Genomic DNA, 17892 nt, shown 5'->3' on the forward strand with positions numbered 1-17892 from the left:
TTGTAATCAAAGCCTATTTGGGTTTTAACCATGTAATTCTGTTGAGCCAACTTTGCATCATTTCCTTTTATGTGATGAGTGAATCCCTCTGAGATGCATTTATCTGTAGTTAATTGCATCTCCCTGGTTTATGAGCTTTGTTGAGTCTAGAAGATCTTTGCTGCCCCCAAAGGAAGAAAGCTGCTGGTGTGGAGCACCGCCAACAGCCCACTTAGAGTATTACATCTAAAGTTAAAGTCATAACCTTACTGACCCTGATACTTTTATTGGTTGAGTTGAGGATATATGATAATTGGAGATAAGCCAGTTATATAAGCTAAGTTATATAAGATAAGCAAACAAAAAAAATCAGAGATTTATCTGCACCACTCTTAGCAAATAATCATAAGCAACAAACCTATCCTATGAGATACAAGTTCATAGTATTTGAAAAGAACAAACAGAGGTAGACAGGATGCTTAAAAATGTTTTATATAACGTGCTACAACAGCAATGAGCAATATACTAGTACATCAAGACCCATGTCATTTTTCCTTTCTGGAGTGTTTCTCTCTATAATACAAAATTATGACCAAAGTACTGACACACTCATCTTTACCAATTTACATATGAGCTTCAACAAATGAACACAGTTTCGGTAATTTACAAAATCTTTTCATTGTCATTCTATGTAAGCATTTTTCTGTTTTCTTCCTTTTAAAAAACAAACAAAACATAAAAGTAAAAATAAATGACTATGAAGGTATGAGGTCAGAAATGCACAACTAAAAATATAGTAGAAAAGTAATGAGTACAAAAATGCACTTTAAAAAACAGACCAGAATGTCTTAAATGACCACAATAATCTGCTATGAAGTAAAGTGCAGTGTCAAAAGATCCTCATTTTCTTACAAACTTTGAGAAATGACCAAAAAGCTGGCAACAGAAGAAAAGGAAACATAAAAAAGAAGCTTATATAACTTCTAACTGTGGCACGTAAACCTTTTTAGAACAAGGCATCGGCATTAATACTGATAGCCCTATGCCTTTTAGACATTTTAGTCAACTTTACCCATCTTTTTGGGCCTCCATTTCTTGAGTTTAGCAGTGAGACTTTTAAAGTATACATTCCTGCAGCCTTGAAATAAGTCATCAACTACATTTTCCCCCCAACAAGAACTACGTTTTCATAGCAATGAAGGCAGCTAACGGCATCTGTTAAGTGTGATGTCCCGTTAGATGCCAACTTCACTTTCTGTCAACTGGCACATTTTCTTGCTTTTCTCTGATCTATGTGCTCTCATCGCCCTGACCTATGATTACCATGGAGTATTCCTCAGATCCTGCTGCTTCAACTGGGACTAAATACTTAATACCCTCAGTATCCTGTTCGGTTTTTAGGTTACTCGCAGTGTTTGGATATACAGCAGATCCTTGTGGTTCAGTCACGAAGTAATACTGTACACTTTCATTTGCTGATTTCTGTCTCTCAGAGTTCTGCCATAAAGTATATCCGAAGGGTCCTGTAGGTTCACCTGGGACTAAATGCTTGGCACCCTCAGTGTTTGACACTGTTTTGACATCCGGTTCTGTTGTCATATTGCCAGAGCGTGGATCGTACTCCTCTTTAATCTGTAGGTTTCCCTGGAGAGGACTGCCACAACCTACATGCAGTAGATTCCCATTCATCTGCACCATCATCCCAGGATCTGTTGGGAACTTTGTGTCTTCATCATGACACCAAGCTTCCTCGTTAGTTTTGACACCATCAAGAAAATAGACACGATTGACATCTGAATGGCATCTCACTTGGCGCACAAAATTACCCTTGCTCCTTTTCTTGTCTGGTTCTTCCCTGGAATGCTTGCTACGTTTCTTACTTTGTCTCTCCTCTGCAAAGCTTTGTGAATCCTTACGATCAAACACAAATGGCAATTTGAAGACCTCGTCTGATCGGGATCGAACGTTACGATAATTTTTGACCATGCTGCGGATTTTGGATGTAGTAGCTATGCAAAATTCCCAACGCCTGTGATGTTGTGAGCTAAGATCAAAGTTAAAGTCAAGGATGTCAAACACAGTGTGTGGCAAGTAGCATCCTGTTTTCTTAGCAGCAAATTTATGTATCTCAAACACCACAGCCTTCGTCAATAGCTTCAAGTCCAGTTTTTCTTTCTCTCTTGATTTTGGTGTCACGTCTAGATCCAAACCTATCTCTGTGCAAATGGGATAACAGTTTACCGGTACTTTACCCCGAGGATTTCTCTTTGATTTTCTTTCGACACTTGTATTGTGACTTGGCAGTGTGTCTCTTTCCTCCTTTGCTTGCAGTGCCAGCTGTCTCTTTTTGATAGTTTCCTTCCTTTCACTTCTATGCATGGCACCTGCCTGTTTCAGTTTACTGACATGTCCAGGTTGTCTGTGAGAAACTGGCTGAAAAAACTCAAACTCAAAAGCTTCACTGAACCAGGCCAGCCCGCCATCGTTCAGTAGCGTCGCTCTGCGGAACAGCTGTGCAATATCTACGTCTCGCCCCTGCATGCCAATGTTGAAGTTATGTTCAAGGACTGTGTGAATGATCCTACTTTTGGTTGAACACAATCTTTTGGCAAATCTAGCCACTTCATTCATAACCCCGCGTGTCAATACATAGTTGTCAAGCTTATCTTTTGGTTGGTCTTTGTCCACACACAGGTTCAAGCCTATTTTCTTGCAGAGCGGGTAGCTGTCCATTATCGTCTTCTCTATTGTTGAGAAGGTAGAGGACAGATCCATTGCTGGCTTTTGTGCTGTGCAGTTTGCATCTGCAGAGACTGCGTCAGTCATGGTATGTGGACGAGGATGGTGCATGTGACCTGGGTCAGATTCATCCTGACGAAGCTTATGATTTCTGTCTTGATAGCATTTGGGACAATATTTAGTTCTCTCATGAGTAGGTTCTTGTATGCAGCTTGTGTCAGGGAGTTCAAATGGCAATTTCATTCGAAAACGGCTGTTTCTTTTGGGCATAACCTGTGTTTTAACTTTATCCATGGTTTGCTGTGCAAAGACACTGCGATGCTGCTCATTGTTGAAATCAAGATGAAAATTATATTCCAGTATCTCTGTGATGAAATACTTTTGGGCGGATAACAGTGCTGTGGCAAAAGCATTCAATTCAACCATGATGCCATTGGTCAGTAATTTGGGATCAAGATTTTGTTTTACTCCAGATCCCACATTGAAATCAATGCCTAATTTCTTGCATCTGGTGTAGGAATAAAGTGGGCAATGTTCTTCATGAGGTATTGAGAGGATTTGCTGAATATGATTGGCCCGCAATTTCCACAGCTTTGAATCAAGCTCATTTTGATGTTCAATGTCAGGGGAATTGCTTACATCTTGGGCTATGATTGCAGCCTGGGAAGAACCAGAACTACATGCATCTAAATGTGGGTTGTTCTTGCAATCCAGTTCCACCTTTGTTGAGGAATCTTTCCTTAGGCCCTTTAATTTCTTGCGAACTTTTACACAGGTTTTTAGATTCCTTTGCTCCATTACAGCAGGGATTCGTTCTAAAATATTTCTGGCAAGGTCAGAATCTCCACTTTGCAAATCAAGATCCAAGTTGTGTCTGAGGATATCAAGACAAATCTGCTCAAATGTTCCACACAACTCTTCTGCAAAGTTTGTCACTTCAGTCATTGCTCCATTGGTCAGCTTGTTGATGTCCAGTTTCTTATTTGGTCGACCACTGTTTACGTGTAGCTTCAGACCAATTTCCTTGCAGAAGGGATAACGATCCACACTCTTCTGTGAAATATGTCCTTTAGTGTCAGCATGTGAAAGAGGAGGACACACAGGAACATCATCACACTCCTCCTTGACACTGCCCATGCTCGGATTTGTGATATTTATTGATGGCATGAAACCAGGAAGTTCAAAGACCTCTTTTGAGAATTTCACTGCATCTTCACACTCTTTCAGTTGTCTTACTCTATTCATAACTTCACATGGCACAACATTCCTCTGGTATTCACTCTGAAGGTAGAAGTCAAAGTTGTACTCAAGAATCTCCATGATGAAATTCTGTTGGGATGAATTCATTGCTAGGGCAAATTTAGCAACTTCGAGCAGAGCAGAATCCAACAAGGAGTCAATACTGATGTTTTGCTTTGGGCCAAATCCAACATTGAAATCAAGGCCGATTTTCTTGGACCAGTTGAATGGACGGAACTCTAATGCAGAGAGGATTTGGTTCACACGGTTAGCACGCAACTTCCACATGTTGTTCTCTGTTCCCATTTCCTCTTGGTCCATGTCACATTCATTTGATGCATTTCCTGGAGTCTGTGTTTGCTCTTCACTTCCACAAAGCCCTCTTTCATCAGGTTGACTTGCAAATGGTAGATTCACATTTGAGTTTACAGTTGGTAAACTGGATGAGACATCAGTGGAGGGGAGGATAGGCGCACAAACACCCAGATAACTTGATTCTGATTCTCTAGGGATATCAGAGCTCAGAGGAAAACGTGTTGAGTTTTGTAAGTGATCTTGATTGCCAGCGTCTTCGGAGTCTGTGACTTCGTCTGAGTCTAGATCAGACTCTCCTAGAGGACAAGTGTAGTAGTTCTCTGCTCTTATTTCCTCTTGTTCCATGTCACGCATAGGTCTGGTGAATACCTTCAGGTCCAGTTGTTCTTTCTTTACAGATTTTGATGTCATGTCTCGATCCAAACATATCCCCTTGATAATGGGAAAGCAGTTTCCTTTACTTTGAGGATTGGTCATTGACTTCCCGACACTGATATTATGACTTGACAGTGTGGCTCTTTCCTCCTTTGCTCGCAGTGACAGCTGTCTTTTTTTGACAGCTTCCTGCCGTTCACTTTGATGAATGGCAGCTGCCCGTTTCTCTTTACTTACATATCCAGGTCCTCTGCGAGTATACTGTTGTATAACAAGTACTTCACTGAACCAGGCGGGTCCATTGTTTTGTTTCGTCACTCTTTGGAACAGTGCTGCAGGAGATATTTCTCGCCCCTGCATGCCAATGTTGAAGTTGTGTTCAAGGACATCATTAACAATCTTAATTTTTGTTCCACACAACTTTTTGGTAAAACGAATCACTTCATTCATTACCCCACGTGTCAATAAATGCATGTCAAGCTTATCTTTTCGTTGGTCTCCGACCACACACAGCTTCAAGCCTATTTTCTTGCAGCGAGGGTAGCTGTCCATTAATGTCTCCTCTATTGCCAAGAAGGTAGAGGACGGATCCTTTGCTGACTTTTGTGCTGTGCAGTTTGCATCCGCAGAGACTGCGTCAGTCATGGTATGTGGACATGGATGATGCATGTGATCAGGGTCAGATTCATCCTGACGAAGCTTATGATTTCTGTCTTGATAGCATTTGGGGCAATATGTAGTACCTTTTTGTATGCTCCTCATGTCAGGGAGTTCAAAAGGTTTATTCATTAGAGGTTTGCTGTATTTTTTATGCGCATTTAACGCTTGAACTTTATTAATAGTTTGCTGTGCAAAGGCACTGCGATATAGCTCATTTTTTAAATCAAGATCAAAATTACACTCCAGTATGTCTGTGATGAAATACTTTTGGGCTGATAGCAGGGCTGTGGCAAAAGTGTTCAATTCAACCATGATGCCATTGGTCAGTAATTTGGGATCAAGATTTTGTTTTGCTCCAAATCCTACATTGAAATCAATACCTAATTTCTTGCATTTGGAGTAAGAATAGAATGGACAATGTTCTTCATGAGGTATTGAGAGGATTTGCTGAATATGATTGGCCCGCAATTGCCATAGCTTTAAATTGTCCTCATTTTGGTATTCAATGTCAGTGGAACTGCTTACATCTTGGTGTATGATTCCAGCCTGGGAAGAACGAGCATTACATGCACCTACATTTAGGTTGTTCTGGCAATACAGTTTCACCATTCTTGGGCTTTTTACTTTCCCTTCAGTGCCTGCACAATTTGATAGATTCCTTTGGTCCACTATAGCAGGAATTCTTGCAAGAATATTTCTAGCAAGGTCAGAATCTCCACTTTGCAAATCAAGATCAAAGTTGTGTCCGAGGATGTCAAGACAAATCTGCTCAAATGTTCCACACAACTCTTCTGCAAAGTTTGTCACTTCAGTCATTGCTCCATTGGTCAGCTTGTTGATGTCCAGTTTCTTATTTGGTCGACTACTGTTTATGTGTAGCTTCAGACCAATTTCCTTGCAGAAGGGATAAAGATCCACACTCTTCTGTGAAATATGTTCTTCAGTTTCAGCATGTGAATGAGGAGGACACACAGGAACATCATCACACTCCTCCTTGACATTGCCCATGCTCGGATTTGTAATATTTATTGATGGCATGAAACCAGGAAGTTCAAAGACCTCTTTTGAGAATTTCACTGCATCTTCACACTCTTTCAGTTGTCTTACTCTATTCAAAACTTCACATGGCACAACATTCCTCTGGTATTCACTCTGAAGGTCGAAGTCAAAGTTGTACTCAAGAATCTCCATAATGAAATTCTGTTGGGATGAATTCATTGCTAAGGCAAATTTAGCAACTTCGAGCAGAGCAGAATCCAACAAGGAGTCAATACTGATGTTTTGCTTTGGGCCAAATCCAACATTGAAATCAAGGCCATTTTTCTTGGACCAGTAGAATGGACGGAACTCTAATGCAGAGAGGATTTGGTTCACACGGTTAGCACGCAACTTCCACATGTTGTTGTTTGTTCCCATTTCCTCTTGGTCCATGTCATATTTGTTTGGTGAATGTCTTGAAGACTGTGTTTGCTCTTCACTTCCGCAAAGCCCTCTTTCATCAGGTTGTTTTGCAAATGGTGGATTCACATTTGGGTTTACAGTTGGTAAACTGGATGAGACATCAGTGGTGGGGAGGAAAGGCGCACAAACACCCAGATAACTTGATTCTGATTCTCTAGGTATGTCAGAGCTCAGAGAACAACGTTTTGGGTTTTGTAAGTGATCTTGATTGCCAGCGTCTTCTGAGTCTGTGACTTTGTCTGAGTCTAGATTAGACTCTGCTAGAGGACAAGTGTAGTAGTTCTCTGCTCTTATTTCCTCTTGTTCCATGTCACACACAGGTCTGGTCAATAGCTTCAAGTCCAGTTGTTCTTTCTTTCCAGATTTTGATGTCATGTCTCGATCCAAACTAATCCCCTTGAAAATGGGAAAGCAGTTTCCTTTACTTTGAGGATTGGTCTTTGACTTCCCGACACTGATATTATGACTTGACAGTGTGGCTCTTTCCTCCTTTGCTCGCAGTGACAGCTGTCTTTTTTTGACAACTTCCTGCCATTCACTTTGATGCATGGCAGCTCCCCGTTTCACTTTACTTACATATCCAGGTGCTCTGCGAGTATACTGATGTACAACAAATACTTCACTGAACCAGGCGGGTCCATTGTTTTGCCCCGTCACTCTTTGGAACAGCGCTGCAGGAGATATTTCTCGCCCCTGCATGCCAATGTTGAAGTTGTGTTCAAGGACATCATTAACAATCTTAATTTTTGTTCCACACAATTTTTTGGTAAAACGAATCACTTCATTCATTACCCCACGTGTCAATAAATGCATGTCAAGCTTATCTTTTCGTTGGTCTTTGTCCACACACAGCTTCAAGCCTATTTTCTTGCAGCAAGGGTAGCTGTCCATTAATGTCTCCTCTATTGCCGAGAAGGTAGAGGACGGATCCTTTGCTGACTTTTGTGCTGTGCAGTTTGCATCCGCGGAGACTGCGTCAGTCATGGTATGTGGACATGGATGATGCATGTGACCAGGGTCAGATTCATCCTGACGAAGTTTATGATTTCTGTCTTGATAGCATTTGGGGCAATATATAGTACTTTTTTGTATGCTCCTCATGTCAGGGAGTTCAAAAATGTTATTTATTCGAGGTTTGCTGTATTTTTTACGCGTATTCAACGTTCGAACTCTATGAAGAGTTTGCTGCGCAAAGGCACTGCGATATAGCTCATTTTTTAAATCAAGATCAAAATTACACTCCAGTATGTCTGTGATGAAATACTTTTGGGCTGATAGCATGGTTGTGGCAAAAGTGTTCAATTCAGCCATGATGCCATTGGTCAGTAATTTAGGATCAAGATTTTGTTTTGCTCCAAATCCTACATTGAAATCAATGCCTAATTTCTTGCATCTGGAGTAAGAATAGAATGGACAATGTTCTTCATGAGGTATTGAGAGGATTTGCTGAATATGATTGGCCCGCAATTGCCACAGCTTTAAATTGTCCTCATTTTGGTATTCAGTGTCAGTGGAACTGCTTATATCTTGGTGTATGAGTCCAGCCTGGGGAGAATCAGCACTACATGCACCTACATTTCGGTTGTTCTGGCAATCCAGTTTCACCATTCTTGGGCTTTTTACTTTCCCTTCAGTGCCTGCACAATTTGATAGATTCCTTTGGTCCACTATAGCAGGAATTCTTGCAAGAATATTTCTGGCAAGGTCAGAATCTCCACTTTGCAAATCAAGATCAAAGTTGTGTCCGAGGATGTCAAGACAAATCTGCTCAAATGTTCCACACAACTCTTCTGCAAAGTTTGTCACTTCAGTCATTGCTCCATTGGTCAGCTTGTTGATGTCCAGTTTCTTATTTGGTCGACTACTGTTTATGTGTAGCTTCAGACCAATTTCCTTGCAGAAGGGATAAAGATCCACACTCTTCTGTGAAATATGTTCTTTAGTTTCTGCATGTGAATGAGGAGGACACACAGGAACATCATCACACTCCTCCTTGACATTGCCCATGCTCGGATTTGTAATATTTATTGATGGCATGAAACCAGGAAGTTCAAAGACCTCTTTTGAGAATTTCACTGCATCTTTCAGTTGTCTTACTCTATTCAAAACTTCACATGGCACAACATTCCTCTGGTATTCACTCTGAAGGTCGAAGTCAAAGTTGTACTCAAGAATCTCCATAATGAAATTCTGTTGGGATGAATTCATTGCTAAGGCAAATTTAGCAACTTCGAGCAGAGCAGAATCCAACAAGGAGTCAATACTGATGTTTTGCTTTGGGCCAAATCCAACATTGAAATCAAGGCCATTTTTCTTGGACCAGTTGAATGGACCGAACTCTAATGCAGAGAGGATTTGGTTCACACGGTTAGCACGCAACTTCCACATGTTGTTGTTTGTTCCCATTTCCTCTTGGTCCATGTCATATTTGTTTGGTGAATGTCTTGAAGACTGTGTTTGCTCTTCACTTCCGCAAAGCCCTCTTTCATCAGGTTGTCTTGCAAATGGTGGATTCACATTTGGGTTTACAGTTGGTAAACTGGATGAGACATCAGTGGTGGGGAGGAAAGGCGCACAAACACCCAGATAACTTGATTCTGATTCTCTAGGTATGTCAGAGCTCAGAGAACAACGTTTTGGGTTTTGTAAGTGATCTTGATTGCCAGCGTCTTCTGAGTCTGTGACTTTGTCTGAGTCTAGATTAGACTCTGCTAGAGGACAAGTGTAGTAGTTCTCTGCTCTTATTTCCTCTTGTTCCATGTCACACACAGGTCTGGTCAATAGCTTCAAGTCCAGTTGTTCTTTCTTTCCAGATTTTGATGTCATGTCTCGATCCAAACTAATCCCCTTGAAAATGGGAAAGCAGTTTCCTTTACTTTGAGGATTGGTCTTTGACTTCCCGACACTGATATTATGACTTGACAGTGTGGCTCTTTCCTCCTTTGCTCGCAGTGACAGCTGTCTTTTTTTGACAACTTCCTGCCATTCACTTTGATCCATGGCAGCTCCCCGTTTCACTTTACTTACATATCCAGGTGCTCTGCGAGTATACTGATGTACAACAAATACTTCACTGAACCAGGCGGGTCCATTGTTTTGTTTCGTCACTCTTTGGAACAGCGCTGCAGGAGATATTTCTCGCCCCTGCATGCCAATGTTGAAGTTGTGTTCAAGGACATCATTAACAATCTTAATTTTTGTTCCACACAATTTTTTGGTAAAACGAATCACTTCATTCATTACCCCACGTGTCAATAAATGCATGTCAAGCTTATCTTTTCGTTGGTCTTTGTCCACACACAGCTTCAAGCCTATTTTCTTGCAGCAAGGGTAGCTGTCCATTAATGTCTCCTCTATTGCCGAGAAGGTAGAGGACGGATCCTTTGCTGACTTTTGTGCTGTGCAGTTTGCATCCGCGGAGACTGCGTCAGTCATGGTATGTGGACATGGATGATGCATGTGACCAGGGTCAGATTCATCCTGACGAAGTTTATGATTTCTGTCTTGATAGCATTTGGGGCAATATATAGTACTTTTTTGTATGCTCCTCATGTCAGGGAGTTCAAAAATGTTATTTATTCGAGGTTTGCTGTATTTTTTACGCGTATTCAACGTTCGAACTCTATGAAGAGTTTGCTGCGCAAAGGCACTGCGATATAGCTCATTTTTTAAATCAAGATCAAAATTACACTCCAGTATGTCTGTGATGAAATACTTTTGGGCTGATAGCATGGTTGTGGCAAAAGTGTTCAATTCAGCCATGATGCCATTGGTCAGTAATTTAGGATCAAGATTTTGTTTTGCTCCAAATCCTACATTGAAATCAATGCCTAATTTCTTGCATCTGGAGTAAGAATAGAATGGACAATGTTCTTCATGAGGTATTGAGAGGATTTGCTGAATATGATTGGCCCGCAATTGCCACAGCTTTAAATTGTCCTCATTTTGGTATTCAGTGTCAGTGGAACTGCTTATATCTTGGTGTATGAGTCCAGCCTGGGGAGAATCAGCACTACATGCACCTACATTTCGGTTGTTCTGGCAATCCAGTTTCACCATTCTTGGGCCTTTTAATTTCCCTTCAGTGCCTACACAATTTGATAGATTCCTTTGGTCCACTATAGCAGGAATTCGTGCAAGAATATTTCTGGCAAGGTCAGAATCTCCACTTTGCAAATCAAGATCAAAGTTGTGTCCGAGGATGTCAAGACAAATCTGCTCAAATGTTCCACACAACTCTTCTGCAAAGTTTGTCACTTCAGTCATTGCTCCATTGGTCAGCTTGTTGATGTCCAGTTTCTTATTTGGTCGACTACTGTTTACGTGTAGCTTCAGACCAATTTCCTTGCAGAAGGGATAAAGATCCACACTCTTCTGTGAAATATGTTCTTTAGTTTCTGCATGTGAATGAGGAGGACACACAGGAACATCATCACACTCCTCCTTGACATTGCCCATGCTCGGATTTGTAATATTTATTGATGGCATGAAACCAGGAAGTTCAAAGACCTTTTTTGAGAATTTCACTGCATCTTCACACTCTTTCAGTTGTCTTACTCTATTCATAACTTCACATGGCACAACATTGCTCTGGTATTCACTCTGAAGGTCGAAGTCAAAGTTGTACTCAAGAATCTCCATGATGAAATTCTGTTGGGATGAATTCATTGCTAAGGCAAATTCAGCAACTTCGAGCAGAGCAGAATCCAACAAGGAGTCAATACTGATGTTTTGCTTTGGGCCAAATCCAACATTGAAATCAAGGCCGATTTTCTTGGACCAGTTGAATGGACCAAACTCTAATGGAGAGAGGATTTGGTTCACACGGTTAGCACGCAACTTCCACATGTTGTTGTTTTCCCATTTCCTCTTGGTCCATGTCATATTTGTTTGGTGAATGTTTTGAAGACTGTGTTTGCTCTTCACCTCCACCAAGCCCTCTTTTATCAGGCTGACTTGCATATGGTAGATTCACATTTGAGTTTACAGTTGGTAAACTGGATGAGACGAGATGTTCTCGATTGCTAGAGTTTCCTGAGTCTGTGACTTTGTCTGAGTCTAGATCAGACTCTCCTAAAAGACGAATGTGGTTGTTTTCTGTTTCCATTTCCTCTTGTTCCATGTCACCTTCATTGCCAGTGTTGGAGTCTAGATCATACTCTCCTTGAGGACAAGTGTGACAATGATCTCCCTCTGCTGTACGACTGGTAGACAAATCAGTGTGATGAGAGAGTGCGTTCGTTTCCATGTCTTTAGAATGTCTTCTTCTGCACCTTTTGTTTGCCCTTTCACTTGTTGTTAACAGAAACCTCTTTTTCTGTTTACATTTTAAATCAGACTGCCTTCGTTTTGTCACTTCCTTAAACTGATACTGCGGGGCTTCCATATTGGACAGTGCTGAGCCTCTGGTTCTTTTAAAGGGGTTTGTGTGGAAGGAAAACTGCTCATTTTTAAACTCCGGGCTGATTTTGCTACCAGTAGTGATACGTTGCTTTCGTCTTTTCAGCAGCTGTGATATCTTGAACCACACTCGGCTTTTTCCCTGTTGACTTTTGAGATCAAGTTCAAAATTGTGCTCCAACACACCTAGAACAATAGGACTATAGGATGCAGTCAGTATTCTGGATAAGTGTACCAATTCTAACATAACACCCTTCGTCAACAAACCTGGATCTAGACTTTGTTTTGACCCAACGTCAAGGTACAGACCAATTTCTTCACAATAAGGAAACGACGGGGGAAGAACATCCTCTTTCAGTTCTCCTGCTGACTGTGTTTCTGAACACTTTAATTCATCCCCATGTTCACTGTCATCACCATGCGCTCCACCTATCTCTTCTGAGAGTCTTTCTGTCTTTATGTATTCTTTGGACGTTGCTTGTGAACACTTGAATTCATCTTCAAGTTCACTATCATCAGTGTCATCCATCTCCACCAGGAAGCTTTCAGTCAGCTCTGTTGATGCCATGTTCAGTCCATCGTTGCTGTTAAATTCTGGCTTAGATGATGTGTCAAAGAGAGTAAAAACTTCATTTTTATCTTTAGGAGGTTTCCTGATCAGGTCTTTGACTTTGTGAAGAATTCGAGCAGTAAAATCACACCGCTGTTGCTCATTTTCCAATCCAAGATCAAAGTTGTTCTCCAGAATATTTGTGATAAAATAACTTTTACTCTTGTTTACTGTTTTTGCAAAATCACAGACCTCAAGTATGACACCATTTGTCACTAACTGTAAGTCCAGTTTTTTCTTTGTGCTGGATGCTACATTAAAATCCAATCCTATTCTATTGCTGTGATAGAATGGTTGTGGGCGTCTTGAATATTTCTTTACACGCATTATGCGCCACTGCCATACTTTGTTGGCATCCATCTTTCTTTTGTCCTTCATACTGCAGGTGTCCCTGTTGTCCGGCTACAGTGATCTACTGTTCTTCTTTGTCTTCCTGTATTTAGTTTAGGAAAAAAAAAGGACAAATGATACAAACTATATTTCAGCCTCGAGTCATATACAATTGAAAAGTATTAATTATGCAATATTTAGCAGACTAAAATACCAGACATTTTACACTTATAGCTTCTCAAATGTGAAGATTTGCGAGTTTGTCTCTTTCTTGTTGTTATTTTAATGCCTTCGCAACTCTAGTTACTTGTGATGGCCATTAGGGAATATCTTTGACATTTTGTTGGCTTTACGAGTCGTCATTCTATCTAAAAAACTAAAGTATGGCTGCAACCAATGATGACTTTCATTATCAATTAATCTGCCGATTATTTTCTAGAATAACTGATTAATCGTTTGGTCTATAAAATGTCAGAAAATAGTGAAAAATGTCCATCCCAGTTTCTTAAAGTCCAAGATGATGTCTTTCAATGTCTTGTTATGTCATTCCAAAACCCCCAAATATTCAGTTTAATATGATATATAACAGAGAAAAGCAGGAAATATCCATATTTGAGAGGCTTAAAACAGCATTTTACACCATTTTTGAAAAAGAAGAATTACTTTAATGATTAGTTGATTATCAAAATAGTTGGTGATTATATTTCTGTCGATCGACTAATCAATAAGTCAACTGTGCGTTGCAGTTATCCACCAAAATACTATTGATGAACTAAGTTGTAATAAAGTGATGAGCAAGTGTTTTCACAAGCAGCAATGTGCACGGGCTGATGTGTTTTGATTCATCTTTATATTACTGTAGTTTGATACTTGCAGTAGGCCTACCAGTGTGAAAATGGCCGGGTTTAAGTGCAATCCACATATTTAGATATTATGTCAGTATAAGAGTAGCGAAATGTGTGGCTGCAGCGTGTGAGTGGTTGAGTGACAGAGAAAGAGTGACAGCAGGTGGATGAAATTAATCCCGCACCACTCATCTGATTACTATATTCTGCACATTCCTGCACAATGTGTAATTTTTTCTACTTTATGTTTCTTGACTTTTGCATTTTTTGTATCTTTTATTTTCTCTTATGTTTATTGTTATGCACCAATCTACCAAGGCAAATTCCTTGTATGTGAAAACCTACTTGACAATAACCCTGATTCTGAATGCAATGTAGTGTGATTTCAGCTTTCTACTTTACATACCTTGTAAGACATGGTTTAGCTTTGGTAAGAGTTGCTCCAACATGGCTAGTCCACACTGCAGGTCTGCATCCTAGTTGGACATCCTCCAATCGACGAGAGGGACGGTGCTGGTACAGTGCAACCCTGAATGAAACAAGTTTGAATGTTCGTTAAGTCACGCATGCAACACTTGCACGGAACTTAAAAACAAAGAAGAAATATTCAGATATTTTACTTAAGTAAAAGTGGTAATACTGCAGTGTAGAAATACTCCATTACAAGTAAAGGTCCTGCATTTAAAATCTTTAAAAGTACATAAGTATAATATACGTAAAAGTACTCAAAGTAAAGAACTCATTATGCAGAATGGCACTTTTTAGAATATTATATTACTTGATTATAATTATTGATGCATTAGTGTGTATATATATATATATATATCACTTAATATTGCAGCTGGTAAATGTTGAGCTCATTTCAACTAACGTTACTTTATATACAGCTGGGCAGCTTGTAAAAAATATATAATAATTGATTTATATTTTGTATTATTAATCTACATCTGCAAAATAACAAGTAACTTTAGTTGTCATATAAATGTAGTGGAATAGAGGTATAAAGTAGCATAAAAAGTAAAGTACTAGTACCGCAAAATTGTACTTGACCTCTTAAGCCTTAGGGTACTGGAAGGTGTGGTTCGCCTAGACAGAGATACCCAAAATAAATCAAAAATAGCTCCACAACTACTAGGTCTATATGCATGATCTTGGTCTCTATGGATAGGTAAGACCCCAGTGTAAGTAACACAAGATGACTGTTACTATGCCTGAGTAAACTGTGATGAACCAAAGAAAAAATTTACATTTTTATCCTCCCCTAAAATGTTTTCTAGATTAGACAGTGGATAACACCATTATAGCAATGATGCCATACAGAGATGGCACTGAATTCATTCAGCAACTCCCTGACTACAACTGTGCCAAAGCAGATATAAATAACATGAAGCACATAGATTCTACAAAGGTTTTAGTAAGGATAGGACCAGACGGACCCTCCATTTGGCCACTTGTATACCCAAAGTGTGCCAAATGGGTTTTCTGCCTATTGAAAGGGAATCTGGCTATAAAATACTACTGATATCCACAACAGGAGGCTATGTGCACACAATGGAGCCTTTGGCCATGACATTTACCTTGTGCATCATCAGATTCTACCATTGTGCACAGTATAGAATCAATAAAAAACAACTAAATTGTATAGTTTTGACTCCAAATGGAATAGTTTTATTATAATAATGAAATATGATAAAGTAATAATACCAAATAAGATTAATAACAATGTAACTAAGAAAACAAAAAATAATCAAAATGCATCTACATTCAATATAAAAACAGTCAAAAATATTATAAAGTAAAAATACAATTTCTGGTGCGTTGATTTTGTAACTAAAATATTGAAATCCTTGTCAAACAAACATTGTAGACTTGAGTAAATGTACATTCCACCACTGAAGTTTAATAATGAAATAAACAGAACTAAAAAAAACATTCTGTCACCTGTTTTGACAAATGCGAACAAAACGTGATCTCCTTTTTCCACCTAACATAACATTACCGTCCTGTGTACTCCATCTTTAACTTAGATAACGCTAACAGTTACTCCATCTTTGGCACCGATAAACAACATCTTCCATTTACTTCCATCAGGGCTGTCAAACTCATTTTAGTTCATGGGCCACATACAGACAATTGGACAAATAGGAATACCAGTAGATTTTATTGAAAAATTGGAATGAATCAATGAAGTTTTCAAACTTGGCAAAGTCTTCCAGTGGGCCAGATTGGACCCTTTGGCGGCCCTTTGTGGCCCTCAGGCCGTATGTTTGACACCCCTGACTAACATTAACATTATGTGTTTCAACCAAGGATGTATGTTGCATTGTACTTTTGTCTTAGTAGTGCAGCGACTAGTCTAGTAGCTGGAATACCTAATAAAGGCCTTGCATCACCATGCATACACACTGCAATACACATGCTTATGTACAGGCTACATAAGCCTGTACATAAGCATGTGGGATCTACAGTATATCACTGTATCCAGCATATATAATAGGGCCTGCTACTCTTATTAGGACAGTGTCACCCCCATTGGACAAATAGGAATAGCAGTAGATTTTATTGAAAAATTGGAAAGAATGACTTCAATGAAGTTTTCAAACTTGGCAAAGTCTTCCAGTGGGCCGGATTGGACCCTTTTGGCGGCCCTTTGTGGCCCTCAGGCCGTATGTTTGACACCCCTGACTAACATTAACATTATGTGTTTCAACCAAGGATGTATGTTATACTTTTTTCTCAGTAGTGCAGAGACTGATCTAGTAGCTGGAATACCTAATAAAGGCTTTGCATCACCATGCATGCACACTGTAATAATGGAGAAGCTAGCTAAGCCTATAACTTCTTTCTCCCTCAACATGGCAACCTTTAACGTTACAAAACACCTACTTTCTGTACAGCTACAAAGCAGGTAAAGCATTAATAGGTTCCACTGCGACTTCACGACTCAAATGTACCACTTTCGATCGAATATATGTGATGTACGCAAACATATCGACGTTTGTCTGGCACACACATTAAAGAGGAAAAAGTCCAGCAGCCATGATTTCATGTTGGTAACAACGTACCCTCCCACTCCGCGCCATGTATCGACACAGAACTAAACAAAAGGGTCAACACGTACCAAAATGTAGGCTGAACAATCACAGAGACGTTCTTCTTCCTTGTTAACACCACGCTATATTTCCCAAACTATGTTTTCTTATATAAATCGAGGTTTAAAATCTCTCAACTGTTGAAGAAGCGATGCAGGGCTTTTCACAGGAAGTGATGAAAGAAGAGAGCAGGAGACTTCAAAATAAAAGCGTCTTAGAACTGATCATCAGTGATTAGTGATGACTTTGTTTTACCAAAAACAGTTTTTTCTCCAAGACAAAGCTATCATTCTCCTGGCCTGCAGGAGTCTAAAGTCAATTAGAATTAACTGTTTTGAGTTAATTAAGCTATCTGGATATATACGTAGTATACATATTTTTGCTTGATGATCACCTTCACTCCAACAATCCCAGATATATTGTGAACAATTGTTTCCCAGTATTTTTTTTTTAAGTTCGGACAGTCCCATACACAGTGAAACAGAGTACCCCTTCCTGAGTCTGCTGTCTCTGAGTAGCTGTCTATAACTCACAAACTCTGATCAAACAGTCAAACTAGGCAGCGCTGATCAAATATGAATTAATATCATGTTACTGTAATGCCTATTTCTCGCCTCAAATTTTTTCAGAAACATCTTGTAGTGTACTGTTTAGCTGTAAAATGAGAAAGTTTGTGACCTGGCAGCCATGTTGAGATCAGTTGAGGAAATACCAAGCACCGCCCACCAGCCGGAGCAAACTGCCTCATTTTTCAGCTTAACAGTACACTACAAGATGTTTCTGAAAACATTTGAGGCGAGAAATAGGCATTACAGTAACAGAATATTGATTCATATTTGATCAGTGC

At 39.7% G+C, this 17892-nt stretch overlaps 1 long non-coding RNA gene across 1 annotated transcript; it reads right to left on the reverse strand.

Annotated features, from left to right (window-relative positions):
• Positions 1 to 455: 455 nt before the first annotated feature.
• Positions 456 to 17211, reverse strand: LOC141755669 (uncharacterized). The gene is made up of 3 exons (XR_012591318.1): positions 17075 to 17211; positions 14360 to 14482; positions 456 to 13211 (listed from the first exon to the last, which is right to left on the reverse strand). It is a non-coding gene; the product is annotated as an uncharacterized LOC141755669 (long non-coding RNA).
• Positions 17212 to 17892: the final 681 nt, after the last annotated feature.

The sequence above is a fragment of the Sebastes fasciatus genome, chromosome 18 (assembly GCF_043250625.1).
Source record: "Sebastes fasciatus isolate fSebFas1 chromosome 18, fSebFas1.pri, whole genome shotgun sequence".
Taxonomy (NCBI): domain Eukaryota; kingdom Metazoa; phylum Chordata; class Actinopteri; order Perciformes; family Sebastidae; genus Sebastes; species Sebastes fasciatus.